Below are 20,727 nucleotides of genomic sequence, written 5' to 3' on the forward strand. Positions count from 1 at the left end.
GAGTAACTCGTGGTTTCATGTATAATTGTGGTAAAATGTTATGGAAATGATATTTTTTAGCTGTAGGTAAAATGCATCAAGTATATTAAGCAGCCATTCTTTTCAATTCTATTTATCATTTACTAGCTACTCTCATCTGGCTATCATTCATTTATGTCTATATTTATCTTAACATAGAGAAAAATAGTAGCACTTTTACTTCTTTCTTAAAATCTGCTGACTTAGGGGGGCATTGCAACAACTGATTTATGAAATGAGAGCCCTTATACAAGCCAGCGAACTCTCAAGGAATGGATACTGATACTTAAACTCTGTAGTTCTGCACTTTACTATATTGTGATTCTCTATTTCTTACTGACAGGAAAAGTATAATTGTACTATTTTTATTTTTTATATGTCAGTTCTTATTATAGGATAAAGCATGTACTTCCTCAAATGCATCAATGCAATGTTTAAAAAATTGTTCCTGACCCCTCTCTCTGGATGTTTTGGATGCAGTACAAACTGTTTAAAAACACATGGGCTCAAGTATGGCAATGGAACCATGGGGTAATTGGTTAATTGTAAGTGAAATTGGCCACTCACCTTTATACTGAAAGAGTAAATGAGTAATTGGTTTTGTGAATGCTCTAAGAGAACAAATTGTTACCCAATTATGGAATAATACACATTTGGTACACCATCTCACATGGGAAAAAAATCCAGAGTAAGATGGGTTTAACTATGTAACTATCTAACTATATATCTACCTAATATTCATATATAAATGTTTAGACCTAGAAACTGTGGTAATCCCAAATGAGTCATGGAAATAGCACTGAAGCAGGTAAAGAGAACATAGACTATGACCTTGGCACATCCTCTTATACTAGAAAACAATAACATGTAGAGTGATGGGATTAACAAAATCATGCCAAAGCTAACTCAAAACTCTCCCACAGTACAAATAGGTAATATACTAAATATCAAAATGAATGATAGTAGTAATAGATTAGAGCCCAGTAAATACACCTGAGAACCACAATTCTTATTGGTAGATCGAATAAATGAAATTAACTAAAATTTCCTTGAGAAATGTAAATGTTATAATTCCATGGTTTCACAGTGCTTAGTCAGAATTCTCATCACTGTAACCAAATCACCTGACAGCACAAATGAGAAGAAGCAATATTTATTTGGGGGCTTATAGTTCTGGAATTTTCAGAGGTTTAAATCCATGGTAGTCAAGGCCAGGTCTGTGGAGCTCAGGGCAAGAGGAAGCAGAGAGGAATTACAGGGAGAGGAAGGAAGATATAATCCCCAGTGCCTAACCACCAGTGAGCTGCCACCTCAGACACAACCTGCCTGCCTACTTTACCATTCAATAAATGTAGGGATCCATCAATGGATTTATCAACTAATGAGATTGGAACTCTCATAATTCAATTATTTCACTTCTGAATTTTTTTGCATTACCAGTACATGGGCTTTTCTAGGAAAAATTTTATATCCAAATTTCAACACACAATGATACCTTCTTACTCAAATTCAAATCAGCCATGTGTACAACTCTGATATGAAGAAGGTATAAATTGTGACCTGAAACAATGGAATATTGTTTTTTATCTGCAAATAATGGAAAAATAAAAATCATGTGATACCTGGTAAAATGCAGTGATGAGTAAATGCCATTATTTTTATGATATTCTTGTCAATGATGCATAACCTGATTTTAATAATACAAAAACAAAGACAAACCCAAAAAAGGAACATTCTACAAAATCACTGGTCTGGAATCTTCAAAGATATCAAGGTCAAGAAACCAATAAAAATTGAAGAAGTTGTTCCAGACTGAAAGAAACAAAGCATAACAAGTAAATGAAATGCCATTTTCTAAAACGGATCTTTTTACCATAAAGTTATTTTTAGAAATATTGGGTCAGAAAATAATATTTTTGCTGTTGTACTTGCAGTTTTTTCTCTAAGTTTAAGATTGTTTGTTTGGCCCATTAACAGAGATCACTCCTTTCCCCACTTTTAGGTATTCAAAATGAGTAGAATGAATATTAATGCCTTGTCTCACCACTCGAAACCCATGAAATATTAAATATTTAATATAGCAAAATAGTTTAGATTTATTTTATTTGGATATATAAAACATAATTAGGATTGGAGGATACAGATCCTTTTTAGGCTAAATTCTCACCATTTTGGAAGTGATGTATGTGATGTGTGTGTGTGTGTGTGTGTGTGTGTGTGTGTGTAAAATGGGATTGAACACAGGGGCACACTACCTTCAAGCTATATTCCTAGCACATTTTATTTTGGGAGCCTGGATGCACTATGTTGTCAAGAGTCTTGCTAAGTTTCTGAGGCAGGGGTGAGCCATGGAACACATTGCAATGGGAGATGGGAGGAATCAGAGGAAGCATGCTGGTTGGGCGGTTTATTAATTATTCTGCTCTGAGCAACTTTCTAGCTCTCCCCCCCCATGAAGTGGTGATGTTGAAAGAAGCGAACATTAAACTCTTCTGATAAAAATATTCACCTCCTTGACATTGTTTCTATTCTTTTATTTGCAAACATCTTTGCTTAAGAAATGTTTTTGCCCTTTGAGTGTGGAAGTTACTCCTTTTAGGCTCTTTAGGAAATTGGGGTCACCATGGATTCAGAATATCTTCCTTGAAAAATTCCTGGAATGACCACTCTTTAGTGCCATGACGAGAGGTCACGATGTGGTCTGACCAGATGCCAGCTGTTTGTTTCTGAGCAAGAATTGGCCTAAGTGGTAGGTGAAAATTCTTACCCCTATGGCTTATCTCATTCATTCCAGTTTAGATTTCCTTGAGAGGCCAGGTGCATTAAGTTTGGCTTTTTAATAGTGAACATGTGTTGCTTATTCAAACAGCTCCTGCCACACTGCTCCAGGACAATGAGGGTGCAGATGCTGAATCTCTATTTAACTTTTTTGTTATTGTTGTTTGTTTTTTAGAATGATTTCAAACTTCTATATGGAGGAAGAAATTATCACAAGATATTTCTCTTCTCTTTTTCAGGAGATAATGCCTATAAGACCTAATATAAATTTTAAGTCTAGTTATGTGACGGAAATGTGAAAGCTTACAGTATAAAAATGGAGTCCCTGTATCAACTCTAACAAAAAGAAAACAAAGCCAAGAGGTTATGAAGGCAGGGTTATGTAAGACAGCCTGATAGGAACTTTTAGAAAGAGCCCTGTCAAAACTGCAAACTAGCACAGAGGCTGCTACGAAATTACACAAAAAGTACTTCCACATAGACATCTGCCTAGCAACCGCCTTTTCAACCTTGGGCCGGTGCCACCCTTGTTTTTAACCCCTGTGTCCATGGATTATTGTTCCGAAACTATCAGAAGCTATCCTCATTTTTGTCTTTGTCTTTGTAAACTTCCACTTGCATCATCCTCTTTGAATAGGTCCATTGTTTGCTGTAGCAGGTGTATTCTCCTTGCAATACTCTGCTATTGCCAAAAATATTATTATTGTTCGGAGTCCCTCTGATTTATTTAGGTACAGACTTGTAAAATTTAGATGGAAACTTCTCTTAGCAACCCAAAATGTACTAAATTGATTTAGCTTGGGTTTCTAAAAATGGGTACAATAAAATCTGCCATCCTACTCTCTCACAAAGCTTTGGAATCTATTATTTCCTCCCTTTGAAACTAGACTAACTGGTAACTGCCCTTGGCCGATAGAATATGATTGAAACGAAAGTGTGAAATCCTTGAGTACGTCATCTTATTTGCAGCTTCTAATTTCTCTCTACAAGTTCTCAGCTTTCCTACTGAAAAATCTAATAGAGAGGGGGAGAGAGAGGGAAAAAGAAATGAAGGAGAAGGAGAAGGGGAAGGAGGAAGAAGAGGGAGAGGGAGAGGAAAAGGGAAAAGGAAAGGGAAAGGGAGAGGGAGAGGAAGAGGAAGAGGGAGAGTGAGAAAAAGAGAGAGGGAAAGGAAGAGAGGGACCCTGTGACGGGCCCCGCCCATCAGCCAGTAAGTCCGAGAGCTAAGATGGCGCTGAGCGGAAATCTTCCCCAGAGCACTTAGGTGGTAAACAGCTTTCAGGAAGTGACGACAAGAGCATGAGATACACGGGAACACCGCATGCCATAGGGCAACAGCCAATGGACTGGCTGTTGCCATGAGTTGTGCACGTGAACAGTCTGCTGATTGGCTGTTGGGCTCTATATAAGGGGAAGATTTCTGGGGGGAGAGAGAGAGAAGAGAAGATTTACGGGAAGAAGATTTGCGGGAACTGTACAAGAACCTGGGGTAATAAAACTGCTTGAGGAAGATCGTGTAAGAGTCGTCACTGCGCACGACAAGTGGTTGGCCCGTACGGGGACCTTCGCTTTGATCAGAACCTCGGCAGTCCAGGGCAGCCGGCTGGTAAGTACTCCTTGACTCCGAAAAGGGAGGAGGAGGCTCCGTTTACGGAGGGTTATTTTCCCCGATCAAAGGGGGCTCCATTAAGGAGGATATTTAGTAAATAAGGCTCGCGGATAAGCGAGGCTCGCGGAAAAGCGAGGAACAGCGCTGTATTTTCCCCGATCAAAGGGGGCTCCATTAAGGAGGATATTTTTTAGTGTAAGTAAGTTAGAGAATCGGGCTGGTCCTGATTCGACAAGATGGGAAATAGTCCATCTCACCCATTGCATAAAGCATTGAAAGCTTTGTTGAAAAGTAGAGGCCTAAAGCTTAGGGACAAGACAATACAAGATTTTCTCGAACAAATAGATAGGGTAGCGCCATGGTTTACAGTATCAGGGAATCTTTCTTTAGCAAGCTGGGATAAATTGGGAAGAGACGTAGAACGCGCCGAGGAACAAGGTATTGTCACAGGAGGGACTCGGCCGCTTTGTCGGCTGATTCGTGCCTGTTTGGAAGAAAGGCGCTTTAGAAAATTTGTGCAGGAGGGCCAGGCAGCTTTAGACGGTGTAAAAGAGGAACGTTCAACTTCCTCTAAAGTGGCCAGTGAGGAGGATTCAGAGTCAGAGGGGGAGGATGAATCTGAGGAGGAATTAGAGGCCATTTGTAAACAAGTGAAAGCTTTTGAACTGATTAAAGAGGAAATTTCGCCTCCTCCGTATAACCCTTCTGCGCCCAGAGCAGGAGAAGGTGTCTCTTTTAGTAGTCAGATGTGGAGAGATGCGGGAATTTTTTTAGCAAATCAAGCTTTCCCAGTTTTCCAGCTGCAGGAGGGGGGAAATCGTTATCATGAGCCTTTGGACTTTAAAATAGTTAAGCATCTCGCAGAGTCAGTTCGCACATATGGGTCGTCAGCTGCTTTCAATATAGCAATAATAGAGAGTTTACATCGCTATGCCATGACCCCAGGAGACTGGCAAAATTTGGTTAGGGCCACCTTAAATCCTGGCCAATATTTGGATTGGAAAGCTTATTATATAGAATATGCCACTGAACAAGCTGCACGTAATCGAGCAGCAGGAAATTCAGCCTGGGATATAGACATGCTGATGGGCCAAGGACGATTTGCTAATCAACAGCTTGGGTATCCACAACAGGTGTATGAACAAATCAACAGACTCGCTACCCAGGCCTGGAAGGCCCTCCCTAACAAAGGAGAGGTATCTGGTAACCTTACAAAGATTACTCAAGGATTGACTGAACCCTTTTCAGACTTCGTTGCCCGTCTAGTAGAGGCTGCGGGAAGAATTTTTGGGGATTCTGACGCGGCCATGCCGCTCATTAAACAATTGGTCTATGAGCAATGCACTAAAGAATGCAGACAGGCCATCACTCCTTACAAACATAAAGGCCTAGAGGTGTGGATGAAGGTGTGCAGGGAACTCGGAGGACCCTTAACCAATTCAGGACTTGCTGCAGCCATTATACAGGCCTCCGGACAACAAAGTAAGAATAGTACCAAAAATGGCAATTGTTTTTCCTGTGGAGCGACAGGACACTTAAAACGAGATTGTCCTAAGTGTAGGGCGTCCCAATCTTATCCTTCTCCTCCTGAGTATTGTCGTCGATGTAGAAAAGGAAGGCATCCTACTTTTGAGTGCCGTTCGGTTAAAGATATCGATGGCAACCCCTTGCCCTATACTGGAAAGCAATCATCAAATACTCAGACAAAAAACGGGAGGGCGGGCCCTCGTTCCCAGGGCCCACAAAAATATGGGAACCCTCAGGTGTATGGGGCCATGGAGACACAGCCACCTCAGTGGCCCAATTTACAGCCTCCGGAACAGTCCGGCGAGCCACTCCAGGTTCGGCAGGATTGGACCTCTGTGCCACCTCCAGGCTGGTATTAACGCCACAAATGGGGGTTCAAATTATTGAAACAGATTTTCAAGGTCCTCTGCCACCTAATTCTGTTGGCTTACTTTTTGGAAGGTCTTCCTCTACCATGAAAGGACTTGTAGTCCATCCGGGGGTTATAGATGAGGATTATACCGGTATTATCAAAGTGATGGTTTCAGCGCCCCGGGGTATCGTTGCCATTTCCCCTGGGGATAGAGTGGCACAGTTACTTTTGCTTCCCAGTCTACATGGTATGTTTCCTTCAGCAGAGGGACGACGCGGTATTGGTGGGTTCGGTTCTTCAGGAAATGAGTTAATATCTCTTGCCTTTGATATGGGAACTCGTCCCTTGATAACCTTGGACGTGGAAGGCAAGCAAATCCTAGGACTTTTAGATACTGGGGCAGATAAAAGTGTCATCGCCTGTAAAGATTGGTCATCTTCATGGCCCACTCAAAAGGCTACCGGAGAACTTAGAGGTTTGGGTTATGCTAAAACCCCTGACCTCAGTGCTAGGGCTTTACATTGGAAAGATCAGGAGGGACATAAGGGGCAGTTTGAACCCTATGTGCTGGAGCTGCCAGTTTCCCTCTGGGGAAGAGATTTATTAGTGGACATGGGATATTCCTTACAAAATACATCTTATTTCCCCCAAGCCCATAATATTCTCCTTCGCCAGGGCTACCACCCTTCCTACGGGCTGGGAAAACACCTCCAGGGACGTAAAAGCCCAATTCCTACTAAAGAAAAGAGTGGTCGCGAGGAACTGGGTTTTGTGCAGTAGCCACTGAGGAGGCAATTCCCATTACCTGGAAGACGGGAGATCCAGTATGGGTTCCTCAGTGGCCTCTCTCCCGTGAAAAGCTTGAAGTAACAAGGAAATTAGTACAAGAGCAATTACAGTTAGGCCATATCCGGCCATCCACCTCTCCTTGGAATACCCCGATTTTTGTGATAAAGAAAAAATCTGGAAAATGGAGGTTATTACACGACCTCCGAGCCATAAATAGCCAAATGCAGATTATGGGGCCAGTCCAACGAGGGCTTCCACTCCTCTCTGCTATTCCGAAGGAGTGGCCACTTATCAGCATAGATATAAAAGATTGTTTTTTCTCCATCCCTTTAAATCCTGCGGATACTCCTCGTTTTGCTTTTACTGTTCCCTCTATTAATCAAGAGGAAATTGACAGTAGATATGAATGGGTGGTCCTCCCACAAGGAATGGCCAATAGCCCTACCCTCTGTCAATTATATGTAAATAGTGCTCTTGAGCCCGTAAAAACCAAATTTCCAGAAATTCGGTGTATTCATTACATGGATGACATTTTGTTAACCACAAAAAATCCCTCCATACTTGAGGAGGCTTATTGTCACCTTGTAAAGATTTTGGAAACTCATCAATTATTCATCGCCTCAGAAAAGGTACAAAGAGGAGAAAATATACACTTTCTTGGCAACATTGTTCTCCCCCATGCAGTCCTGCCTCAAAAATTAATCATCCGCACTGATCAATTAAAAACCCTCAATGATTTCCAAAAACTGTTGGGAGACATTAATTGGGTTCGACCCTTTTTACAAATTCCTAACCATGCCTTGAAACCTTTATATAATCTGCTCGTAGGCAATCCTCAATTAGATTCTCCTCGCGTCCTTACCGATGAGGCCCGCCATGCGTTACAATTAGTAGAACAAGCACTTACGAAAGCGTCTCTCCGTCGAGTGACCCCTGGACAGCCATTATGGGCTTGTATCCTGGCCACTGAAAAACAGCCTACTAGTGTTCTTTGGCAACAAGGACCCCTTCTTTGGATTCACCCCAAAGTCTCCCCTCAAAAGGTAGTTGAATATTATCCCACCAGTGTAGCAAGCCTTGCCCTTAAAGCCATTCAGCAGTGCATCCAACACTTTGGCAGAACGCCCGATAAGCTGGTGGTACCGTACACTGCTCTGCAAGTACAAACGCTGGTAGCCACTATTGATGATTGGGCTATACTTATGTGCTCTTTCAGTGGTGAAATAGACAATCATCTTCCCAAAGATCCATTGTTACATTTTGTTCTGGAACATCCTCTCATTTTCCCATTGGTCACTAAAAACAAACCTGTAGCTAATGCAATTAACATTTTTACTGATGGATCCAAAACTGGTGTGGGGGCCTACCTAATAGAGGGAAGCGATCCTGTTATCATCCAATATTCACATACCTCTCCACAACTGGTTGAATTAAATATTGTTTTAGAAATTTTTAAGAGAGTTTCTTCTCCTTTCAATTTATTATCAGATTCACAATATGTGGTTAATCTGGTTAGATCGCTTGAATGCGCGGGTCAACTCTCTTTACATACTCCTATTCATTCTATGGCTAGCCAAATCCAGATTTATATACATTTAAGAAAGACACCATTCTTTATCCAGCACGTTAGGGCACATACTGGATTACCTGGCCCTATTACATATGGAAATGATCTAGTAGATAAACTCACCAAGATACATATGATTTTTTCTCTTACTCAAATGCAACAGGCACAGGCATTTCACCGTCAATATCATGTAAATTCTAAAACATTACAACAGCGATTTAAAATCCCTCGACATCAGGCTCGGGAAATTGTAAAAACCTGTAATGCCTGTGCCCCTTTTTTACACCCCTCACATGTGGGCATTTGCCCACGAGGCTTGCTCCCTCTACATCTCTGGCAAATGGATGTAACTCACATATCTGAATTTGGAAAATTGAAATATATCCATGTTTCCATAGATACTGTCTCTGGAATTATTCATGCATCTGCTCATGCCGGGGAAAAGGCACATGACGTCGTCAATCATTGCCTTGAGGCCTGGGCAGCATGGAATATGCCTAAAGAAATAAAAACTGATAATGGCCCGGCTTATACTTCCCAAAAATTCACATCTTTTTGTTCACAGATGGGAATAACTCTAAAGCATGGCCTTCCGTACAACCCTCAGGGACAGGGTATTGTGGAACGCGCCCATCGTACTCTTAAAGAATGCTTGATAAAACAAAAAGAGGGAATTGGAACCAATATGAAACCGAAGCAGCGCCTATCCTTAGCCCTTTTTACTTTGAATTTTTTGCAATTAGATGTCAATGGCAAGACTGCTGCCGATCGTCATTTTGCCCCCTCGGGTACGAGCCAGGGTTTCGTGCGTTGGAAGGATGCCCTCACAGGGCAATGGAGGGGACCTGACCCAGTGCTCACATGGGCCAGAGGCTCTGTTTGTGTGTTTCCACAGAACGGCGCCGATCCTGTCTGGGTTCCAGAGCGGCTGACTCGTCTGGTGAAACAAAAGGATGATGAGCCATCGACTGATTCTTTTGGGGACCATGATACTGTGGAATTCCAAGGATAGGAAGTGATCCACAATGGGGGCTTTTGACTGCTTTTTCTTTTCTATTGCCTTTGAGTCATTCTGCTCAAGCTCTTCCCCGCTTAATCCTTTTACCTTTTCCCCTTAAAATTGGCACAGGAGCAAATTCTACTTTTGCAGGTTATAATTTTACTTATTAGAGCCTGACCATGGCCTTTCATTCTAACCTATTTGATCTGTGGCTTCTTTGTGGGATAAATGGCAGTTGCACGGATTTAGCTCCCCTTGTCATGATTAATGATAATGCGTTTATTGCCGCTAATCTTTCTTGCGAGCTTTCTGCATATCCTACAGATAACCGGTCATCGAAATTTGACAATTTGACAAGACGGTTGCGGTTGGAGATCATCAAAACCAATACTACTCAAGTTGACCCGGTGATGGCCCGCACCTTGATGTCCTGGATCCAACAAGCAGCTCGTCATTTAAAAGAGTGGGCTGGACTGGGTGCTCTTGGTCTTTGTCTGGTCTTACTGTGTATCTTATGTCTCTACTGTCTTAGAAAACTAATCCGTCAGCGCGCTACAGATAAAGTGCTCATAGCTCAGGCATTTGCAGCCATGGAGTTGGGACAATCCCCTCAAATATGGCTTGCGGCGATGGGAAAGTCTTAATGACAGGATGCCAGCTAGGACTGCACTCGGGACCCCGGGAGGGTGCATCCCGAGGAGGGCATGCTCAACTGCATACGGGTTGCCACTGATTCTTGTCCCGTCCCTGGCAAAAGGTGGTGGGCCTAGAAGCCCCTTCCAAACATACAGGGGTTGAGTCCTCTGTCCTCTCCTGTCTGAAAAAACAAAAAAGGGGGAACTGTGACGGGCCCCGCCCATCAGCCAGTAAGTCCGAGAGCTAAGATGGCGCTGAGCGGAAATCTTCCCCAGAGCACTTAGGTGGTAAACAGCTTTCAGGAAGTGACGACAAGAGCATGAGATACACGGGAACACCGCATGCCATAGGGCAACAGCCAATGGACTGGCTGTTGCCATGAGTTGTGCACGTGAACAGTCTGCTGATTGGCTGTTGGGCTCTATATAAGGGGAAGATTTCTGGGGGGAGAGAGAGAGAAGAGAAGATTTACGGGAAGAAGATTTGCGGGAACTGTACAAGAACCTGGGGTAATAAAACTGCTTGAGGAAGATCGTGTAAGAGTCGTCACTGCGCGCGACAGGACCCAGCCAGCCCCCAGCTGTTGCAGCCATCAAGCTGAAACATCAGGTAGCTGAATGAATTCCATTCACAAGCTGGCTCGGCATGCCAAATGATCACCAGCTGATAACCCAGCTGAATACAGCCTAATGCTCAACTTCAGGAAACGCCACTAGGAACAGAGGAAATACCCAACGGAGTACGCTACCCTGTTTTCTGACCTACAAAATCTTAAGCAAACAAAACCGTTTTGGTGTTAAGCCACTAAGTGTAAGAGTAAATGGTTGAGCCGTGGTAGACAAAAACAAACTTGACATTAATTAAATTTCTCAATGATCAACTTTACCATGCCTACTCTGGAGGTGATCTGTGCACAGCTTATCTTTCTGGAACTGCTCTTTGATGAGCCATGCTCTAATCTGCAATATTTAGTTATATGCATTACTAATTTTAAACATTCATTGTTCTTCAGACAATTTGCTGGTTAATATGATGAATTAAAAGTGAATATAACATAATTAATGATGAAGGAGCATATATAAGATTTGTAATTACCTATAACCAATTTGACATGAATTAATTCTGGTTTATAAGTATTAGAATTAGCCATTTGATTATGTCAGTAATCAAGTGCAATTATATTTTTCTGGGGAATATAGTGTTCAATTCTCTAAAATATATTTTACATAGCTGGTAAATCAGGAAAAAATAATTTTTCAGTTCATACCCTACAGAAATTAAAAGGCAGGTATAAAGTTGCATCATATGAAACGATTTAAAATGACATGATACATTCATTTTTTTCTTTTCTTCAGTTTTTTGAAGTTGGTTTAATGTTTTCTTGATGCTCCTTTTCAAGACAAAAAGCTGAGTGTAATTACTCTCATAGTGACATAAATTGATGTTAATAAATTAGTACATTCATAAAAGGACTTCCAATTTTACTGCTAAAAGCACACCATTATTTGCAGCATTATGTAGTTTAAAAGGCACACTGATAAGTGCCTGTATTCAAATCCATTTCTGTGCCCTTTGTGTTCTTTATCTTTCCTGGGCCAGCAGACAATCCTGCTTTTCACTAACCTTTGGCACTCCACCATCAGCAATAAACTGTGCGCTCCTTCATAGTCCCTGAGCTTCCTTAATTAGCAACACCTGTGGTATGTTCTATTTGGAGCAGCCCCATCAGCTGCACACACCTGCTTTGGAGCCTGCAGGTAGAACAAGACTCAGTGTCTCTGGGCTCTGGGGAGTCCATCTGCTTGCCCTAAAGCAATAACTAAACACCTATCATCTTCAACAAGCTTACTGCAGCCTCTAATCCTGGTAATTGTACCTCAATGGTGTCAAAGTGAAATGACAAGAACCTGAACAGGTCCACGTAGAGTGGTCCAAGGAAGTAAGGTATCTCCTTCTTTCACAAAATAAATTTATTTTTAAAAAAAGTAACATATTTTTCTACAATTTTAAGATGTTATATAATTATCCTTATATTTAGATTTGTTCTAGTAAGATAGGAAATTATGTTTCTAAACACAAATTTTGAAGTATATTTTCAAAAATATTCAAGGTCATATTTTTCTTTAACATCGTTTAATGGTATAACGCAAGTGTATATTAAGAGAGTACATTTGACACATTTAAAATTAAAAAATGATGGCAATGAATCAGAAAAATGTAACGAATGTCTTTTACTGAACAATGAATTAAATGCAGGTAGTTAAACCAGAGGAATTCTAAAAAGCTTAATTTGTGTTCTCATGAATTCACACTTTTCTTTCTTATACCTCTTTCTTTGCCAAGAAGAATTTAACTATGACAGTTAATGGGTATATTTTGTTGAAGCTAAGTTCTTTTAATGTCAAGCTATTATATCTTCCACATACAGGAGAGAGAAGGTGCCAAGATTTCTAACAAGTAGGTACACATTCTTCTTTCAACAAAAAAGGCATCAAAGAGCATTGTGTCGCTAGACTGATGTACTGAAAGATATGGAAGTGAATTCTGAGTCTATTAGTCTGAAGACTTTTTTTTTTTTTTTTGCTGAAGATGGAACCCAGGGACATTCAATCTCTTAGATACACCCCCTGCCCTATTTTTTATTCTTTGTTTTGAAACAGGGTCTCACTAAGTTGCAAAGGGCCTCACTAAGTAGCTGAGGATGTTCACAAATGGTGATCCTCCGGTCTCAGCCTTCCAAATCCTGGGATTACAAGCGTGTGCCACCACGCCTGGCCTGAGGACTATTTTTGAATGGCAAAAATGCTGTAGATTGCCAGGCATTGTGGCACATGCTTGTAATCCCGGTGCTTGGGAGGCTGAGACAGGAGGATCACAGAGATTCAAAGCCAGCCTCAGCTACTTAGTGAGGGTCTCAGCAACTTAGTGAGACCCTGTTTCCAAATAAAGTATAAAATAGGTCTGGGGGAATAACCTGGAGGTAGAAAAGCCCCTGGGTTCCACCCCACATACCATCAAACCAAAATAAATAAATAAATAAATAAATAAATAAATAAATAAATAAATAAATAAATGCTGTACATTAACACATGCTAAAATAATGAATCTTTGATCTCCTTGCCCAATTCATATTGGCTGAAAGTTTTAATCAACAAAAATTTGAATCTAAAGTAGGTAGAAATATTGAGTTATTATACTAGGTTTCACTGAATAGGAAACATATAGTCTACTTCTTACTTCTATATATTAGTATTTATATATTTATATGAGAGTTAAGACCATAAAAATACAATTTTACTGTATCAAGGATTTTTGGATCAAGATTATTTCTTATTGCACATTTGTTTCCATTTCTGTTGCTTCTGGGTAAGGCTAAATATTGTGTTCATTTCAGCCATTTTTCATCAACTGAGTTATAGCAGTGAATTGCCTATATATTCTCCCAGGTTTATTTTTCAGAAACTAGATCATTAACCTTCTCAATTTGTTTACATACTGGAGCACAGATTTAACACTTAAAAAATTAACCACTCAAAAACAAACCAAGCAGTGTACTATAAAGAAAACAAACATTTTTTCACATCTCTACATATAATCCATACTCACAGTACTTCTGATTAAAACATATTGTAAAGATAACTGTAAAGTAATTCTTCTGAAGAATTCAGTTCTTATAGGGATCAAGCACTTAAGGAAATTTTTAACACATTGAGAATTTTACTGTTAAATGATTTCATTTGTAAAAAAAATGCTCATGTGTGTAAAAAGTAATAATCATAATAACAGTCCCGATTAAGCCTTGATTTCCCATTCTATGCTCAGAATCTGTAAATAATACAATTCTCATTTTACAAATGAGAAACTGAGGCTCAAAAAATTACCTGCCATAAGTTATATTGTTATTAATGATTAAACTTTGCTTCCATGAATATTCATCTAGTGTATTTCAATTATACTATGCTCCCTTCTTTCTCTGACTTTGAGTCTCTGAGTGTCAAATTAAAAGGAGTTCTTTTATGTTTTTGTTTTTGTTGTTTTTGTTTTTGGTGGTTCTGGGGTTTCTGGAAACCCTTCTACCTCCAGCCTACACTCCCAGACCTATTTTTATATTTTTATTTGGAAACAGGGTCTCTTAAACCAGCGAGGCTGGCTTCAAACCTGCATGATCCTCCTGTCTCCACCTTCCAAGCTGGGGGATTACAAGCATGTTCCACCACGCCCAGCAAAAGGCGTTCTTAATAACCACAATTTTAAAGAAGAGCTCCACCATGCATATTCTTTTCTGTTTTGCAATGAGATGAATTTCTCTAACAAAGCGTCAGGAGACATTTCAGACTCCTGAGTTACAAAGGAAATTCAATTCAATCATAGTTATAAAGAAGTCAGAGTTCCTTCAACATAGGTCATTTTAGTAACCAATGATAATCGATATATTTAGGTGATTATCAGAAAAAGCAACATTCAACTCTCACAAGGTTCTAACTCTATAAAGCAGAAGGAAAATAAAATAGAATGCATAAACAAATAGAAGTTTATATAGTTTATAGCATTGCATTTTATCAAAACACTGATAATAGCCGGGCGTGGTGGCGCATGCTTGTAATCACTGTGCTTGGGAGGCGGAGACAGTAGGATCCCAGGTTCGAAGCCAGCTGCGCTGGCTTAAGAGACCCTGTTTCCAAATAAAAAGTATAAAAAATAGGTCTGGGAGTGTAGCCTGGAGATAGAAGGGCTTCCAAGGAACCTCAGTACCACCAAAAAAAAAAAAAAAAACACTGATAAAAACATTTAAATTATATGATCAGTCAAGGATATATGGTTGTACTCATGGATGCAAAATTTAGGTAGCATTTTTCGACATGTGCTTTGCACAATGTAAAAGTGAAAAAGTTTAATTTAAATATATTTGAGAGTAACTGTATTTGATATCTCAACTTGATATTTTTAATGTATGTGAACATAGTGAATATATGAAAGGTCCAGCAAAGTTATACAGTAAAGGTATCTATTTAACTTTATTTCGCCAATCATTTCTCAAACTTCTTTAACCACAGAACCCCATTTTCCAATGAAACCATTTTATATAGCACAATAGGATATACCAATTTATAACAATTTAGTGTGTACCTTGTGTTCTGAGACACTGAAGCAGAGTTCTTCATTTCTAAGCAGAAGGGTAGTCTCCAATCTCTTTCCTAAGACTAAAAACATATACAAAATGTCATTATATGATAATCATCTCTCCTTCAATTTTACTTTTCTTTTTCAAAGCCAAATATAAAAAACCCACAAAAAGTAAAAAACAAAACTAAAAACATAAAATGCGTGCCTATACTCTGTAAAAGATAAAACACATCTTGTTTTTGTTTTTGTTTTTGTTTTTTCCCCTTTGGCGGTACTGGGGTTTCTGGAAACCTTTCTACCATTGGGTTACACTCCCAGACCTATTTTTATTTTTTTATTTGGAAACAGGGTCTCTTAAGCCAGCGCGGCTGGCATTGAACCTGCACAATCCTCCTGTCTCTGCCTCCCAAGCACAGGAATTACAAGTGTGTGCCACCACGCCTGGCCACATCTTGTTTTTATTCACTTATAAAGGTCACTGCATCTATCATGAGAGACAATCACTTTAAAGAAGATTATGTATTGACTGCCATCACTAACACACACACACACACACACACACACACACACACACACACACACATACACACACAGATAATCTTTTTGGAATTCCATTAGGGTACTTCTTATCAGTTTTAGTTTATTTTTGACTCTACCCTGTTAATTTAGAACACAAATTCAAATTTCTCTTACATAAAATTTAAACAACAACAACATAAAACCAAATAACCTAAGCTAGCAAATAAAACAGACAATTGACCATCTCTGGAACAGTTTTCATGTAAGTAAGATGAAGAAAAACCTGACAAAATGGCTCTGTAAGTTTTTCCTAAGAAATGGCCAAGTAGTTATTCTGGGAGTTACTAGTAACTTCAAGGAATGGCTAATAAGCACTTTAATTTTTTGTTTATGTGAGATTAGTGTATACTAGTATACTAAAGTAGTGTTAGGATACAGGTATTTAGTCTTGAGTAAGGAGCATGTATCTATTAGGTTATGTGAGACTATGTAAGGCATGTTTCCTTAGGAATTTTTTATTCCTATCCAAGGTGAACAGGACAAGGGTAAGAGAGTATGACAGCTAGTAATTCAAGACTCCTTTTGTTAACAATTGATGGTATGGCAGAAGAGCTCAGATACACTGGGTATTGTTTCAAATGCTCATTTAGTCAGTTCAAATTTAATATTACTTATAAAAAGACATGGAGTAATCCTAGAAGTGTGATTTGAGCAAGTGTTACCAAACAATTTAGCATTACCTTAGTACTGAATGACAAGCTTTGGAGTAACTCAGATCTCAATGATAAAACCATAAATAGTTTTCTTCTACCTTCAAGCCTATATATTCACATCCTCTACAATTCACTGGGCATTGAGTTAGAGCTCTGTTTAATGCAAAATCTGGCCATGTGAGAAATACAGGCACTGAAGTGGAAAATATTTTTGCATTCTCTTATGCCAGCGTTGCCCTTTCCTGTCTAGGTGCATACGCACGTGTCCACAATGGGAGCAATATTTACAAGCTGCATTTTACATAATTCCGGGGAATGACTATCTACTCCTCCACTGAAGAGAATTCCCTTGGCACAGCTGCTTGCCATTCAGCCCTGCCGGTTCGTTTGTTCTATTGTGTATCCTGCAGAGTGATACATTGCAGCATCTTTGCCCACTGCAGCCGAAGAGGAGTCATCCATCATCGCAATCACGGGCACCGAGGACCTTATGGACTGGGAGTAAATTATGGAGCTATGAGGAAGGTGATCATTTTTGCAGAAACAGCTATTTTATGTTCCTGTTCTCGACACCATCCTTCCTTTCTTGTTTGGGATAATGAAAGAGTCAAAGCCACAGGGCCAGTTTTTGTCCTTTGGATTCACGCCGAAGGAAGAAAATACAATCAATAAAAATGCACTTAACAAGTCTGAGATTGACTGGTCTTTTCCCTGTTTATTTTGAATTTCAGATGCGGTTCTCTGTTGACTTCCTGTTAATGCTCTGTATCTGCAGATTTTCCAGATTTAAGTGTGTTATAAATGGATAAACTTCACCAAGTGGGATGATTTAAACTAACTGATATGAGATCCAAGCTGGGCAGTACAAGGGGAAATCTGTCCATTATCTTTGGAAATTTCAGTCATGTAGAATCAAACTAGATGACTTATTCCTTATTTTCTCGTTCATCTCTCCCTTTTTTCTACAGTGGAAACATCAATTAATGACTAGAAACATAATCTAAATTCATAAGATACTTGGAAACTTATTTTTGATTCATATAATTTACATAAGTCTTATTTTATCCTTGGGAATTTAGAATCAGTTTAACATTCATAATGTGGAGAAATATGCCAAATTCAAGCAAAAGTGACTTACTTTTGAAATAAAATTAAAGAAATTGAAATTGAATATCAAATCACAAAATTGAAATAGTTCTAGTGCATGTCCACCTGGGCCAACTATTATTTGATCTTCAGTTAGTCTACAATTTTACAGTTAGATCTTGTGGGATTTACCTGTACTGACTCGGTGCAGTTTATTATAGACACACTGGCTATTTTCTTATAGAAGAGAGAGTACTATTACAAATAGTACGTTTTTAGTATAATTTTAAAATCTAATACATGATTATTTTCTATATTAGAGAGAGCTCAATAACCTCACTTTGAAGAATTTTTTAATGTAAATGTGATGGCAATTCAATATAGTTGCTTTGAAATGGTTTAAATAGTAAAAGTACATAAGTCAACAACATGGTAAAATTTTTAAACTAATATTTTCAATTCAGAAGTATATTATTATTATTTTTATGGACAATGAGGCATTAAGGGAAGCATTCTAATTAAATGCTGAATGGTAGGAAGAGCCTGAACCTATGTTACATCTGGTTTTTGGATATGAGAGATAAATATTTAGCAAAAATTTGAAAAATACATTTACCTTTTATTTAGGATGACCACACACATACTTTATTTGTACTATTACTACTCTTAATGCGAAATGTCAACAAATATAGTAGTTCTAAGGAATACATATTGGAAAAGGCATTAAATTTCCTTTGTGTGTATACATATATTCATACACATACATTATACATGTAAACATACACACACACACACACACACACACACATATATGAAGCATGGCAAGGCAAGCTAATCTTACTATGTGTGAATTCAAATTTTACTGAAGCAAATCAAAGGCAAGGAAAAAGAGGAACAGTAGCTTATTTTATTTTAAACGACTTTATTGGCTTCAGCTGCCGTTTCTGAATGAAGCCAGACACTTCCACTTTATTGGCAGCAGCTTAGGCTCTGTCAAATTTTCACTAAGGAACAGAAAATTCACTATCCCCAAAGAACCCTACTATTACCTTGTCTTGCCAAGTTAGCAAAATTAAGAAAGGGTTTATAAAACAAATCTGTTCACTCATTTCAGCTAAAAGTTTGAAATTTAGGGTGTTTAAAATTAGAGGAACATTACCTGAATGTAGATGATTCCTGAAACACCCTAAAAGGTTGCCTATCATTTTCAATTAAATGGAGAAAATTGCATCCCCAAGGGTAGTCTTGATGGGATACTTAAAAAAATGTTTTTCTCTGCAATGAGCCATCATCCAGCCTTAATAGACCAAGGTTCTAGGATTTCACATGTCCTTGCAATGAGCTATTCTGACTCCTATTTCAAAGAGAGATTTATAGGCATGTGTATAACTTAGGTTATTCAAATTTCACATGAACATCCCAAACTAGATTAAATTCATATGGTTTTCTCTGTGAACTAAAAAACACTTTGTATATACCACCTTTTTCTGTTTGCTTTTCCTGGAAGCTAAGTCGTATAATCCATAACTAGTGGCCTCTGATGCTTAGGAAGTGTCCTTACTGTTTTGTTGGGAGATGGTTTCCAGGTAGATGGTATCATTTAAAAACAATTTGTGTAACTGACAAAGCAAGAGATTTGCAGGTCATATATTAAACAGTAATTTGGCTGACAAGTACACTGATTGACTAAATTCTTCTAATAGTGCATTAGTTTGCTGCATAAGGAATTAACAAATAAGGGACCTGGAGGTGATGGAAGGGTGGAAGAGGAAAATTCCCTAACGTACATGATGTACATTGACAAACATATCAAAGTCATTCAGTATGCCAAACATGAGAAGAAGGGAGGGGGGAAACGGAATGGGGAGAAATCGGGGAAGGGCTAAATGAGTGGTGTGTGCATGTATGTCTATACCATATTGTACCTGATTAAGATGTGTGACTGCAATGCACCAATAATTTTTAAAAAAATAGAATTAGTAAAAATCATTGTGAGTTAGTTGAAATAAAGGGGGGCACTTAATATAACCCTTGGCATATATAAATTTCATATGGATTACAAAGTATTGCATCTTAATCAGAGAATGTAATAATATTGGCTTGAGCCTTATGAATGACTTAGCAAACAATATCCACATATAACGGACAATAGATAGTTAAAAGTTATAGAAAGTTAAGCCGGGTGTGGTGGCACAAGCTTGTAATCCCAGCATTTGGGAGGCTGAGACTGGAGGATCATGGTTCATGGACAGCCTCAGCTACTTAGTGCGGCACTCCATAACTTAGTGAGACCCTGTTTCAAAATAAAGAATAAAATCAGGACAGAGGGTGCAGCTTGGAGGTCCAAAGCCCCTGGGTTTCATCCTCAAAACTGCAAAAAAAAAAGTTATGGAAAATTATGTTATACCTGTTATACATGTTATACATAAATTATACATGTTATGTTCATATCAGAAGTAGACAGGTAAAAAATATTACTTAGCATTCTCTGACTCTGTTTCCTGTTCAAAATTTGGACATTTCAATTAATAGATTACTGTACTCAATATCTTTATAATGCAACATGCCTATTTTAATATATATCAAAGCAGCATGTAAAACTTTTCTTTCATAAGCTTACTTGAAAATGTCCTCACAAAAACTGCCTTTAACTGTTACAAATCTTAATTTTTATATTCCCAAGAGGAACCTTATTTTCCACTTGAAGAACATGGGGATTCTTATCTCATAGGAAGGCAATCATTATGTCCTTTTAGCACCTGTGACTGCTTTGCCCTATTCACATGTTCCTAGGTAATGTTAATCCTTCCCTTGTGTGCTGAAAAGGCATCTGGCATTAGCCAGTGTGAATAGAAGATCTTCTGTTTGCATCAAAGATAACTGAAGGCCCTATACCTGTAATGAAAAAGTTGAATGATTATTCATTTTTAAAACCGGTTGCATAATTTACCTAAAGTTTTCATTTTATTTTCAAAATTCAAACAATAAATTATATGACCTCTGAGCTAC

This window comes from Muscardinus avellanarius, assembly GCF_963383645.1.
Source record: "Muscardinus avellanarius genome assembly, chromosome: 5".
NCBI classification, from domain to species: Eukaryota; Metazoa; Chordata; class Mammalia; order Rodentia; family Gliridae; genus Muscardinus; species Muscardinus avellanarius.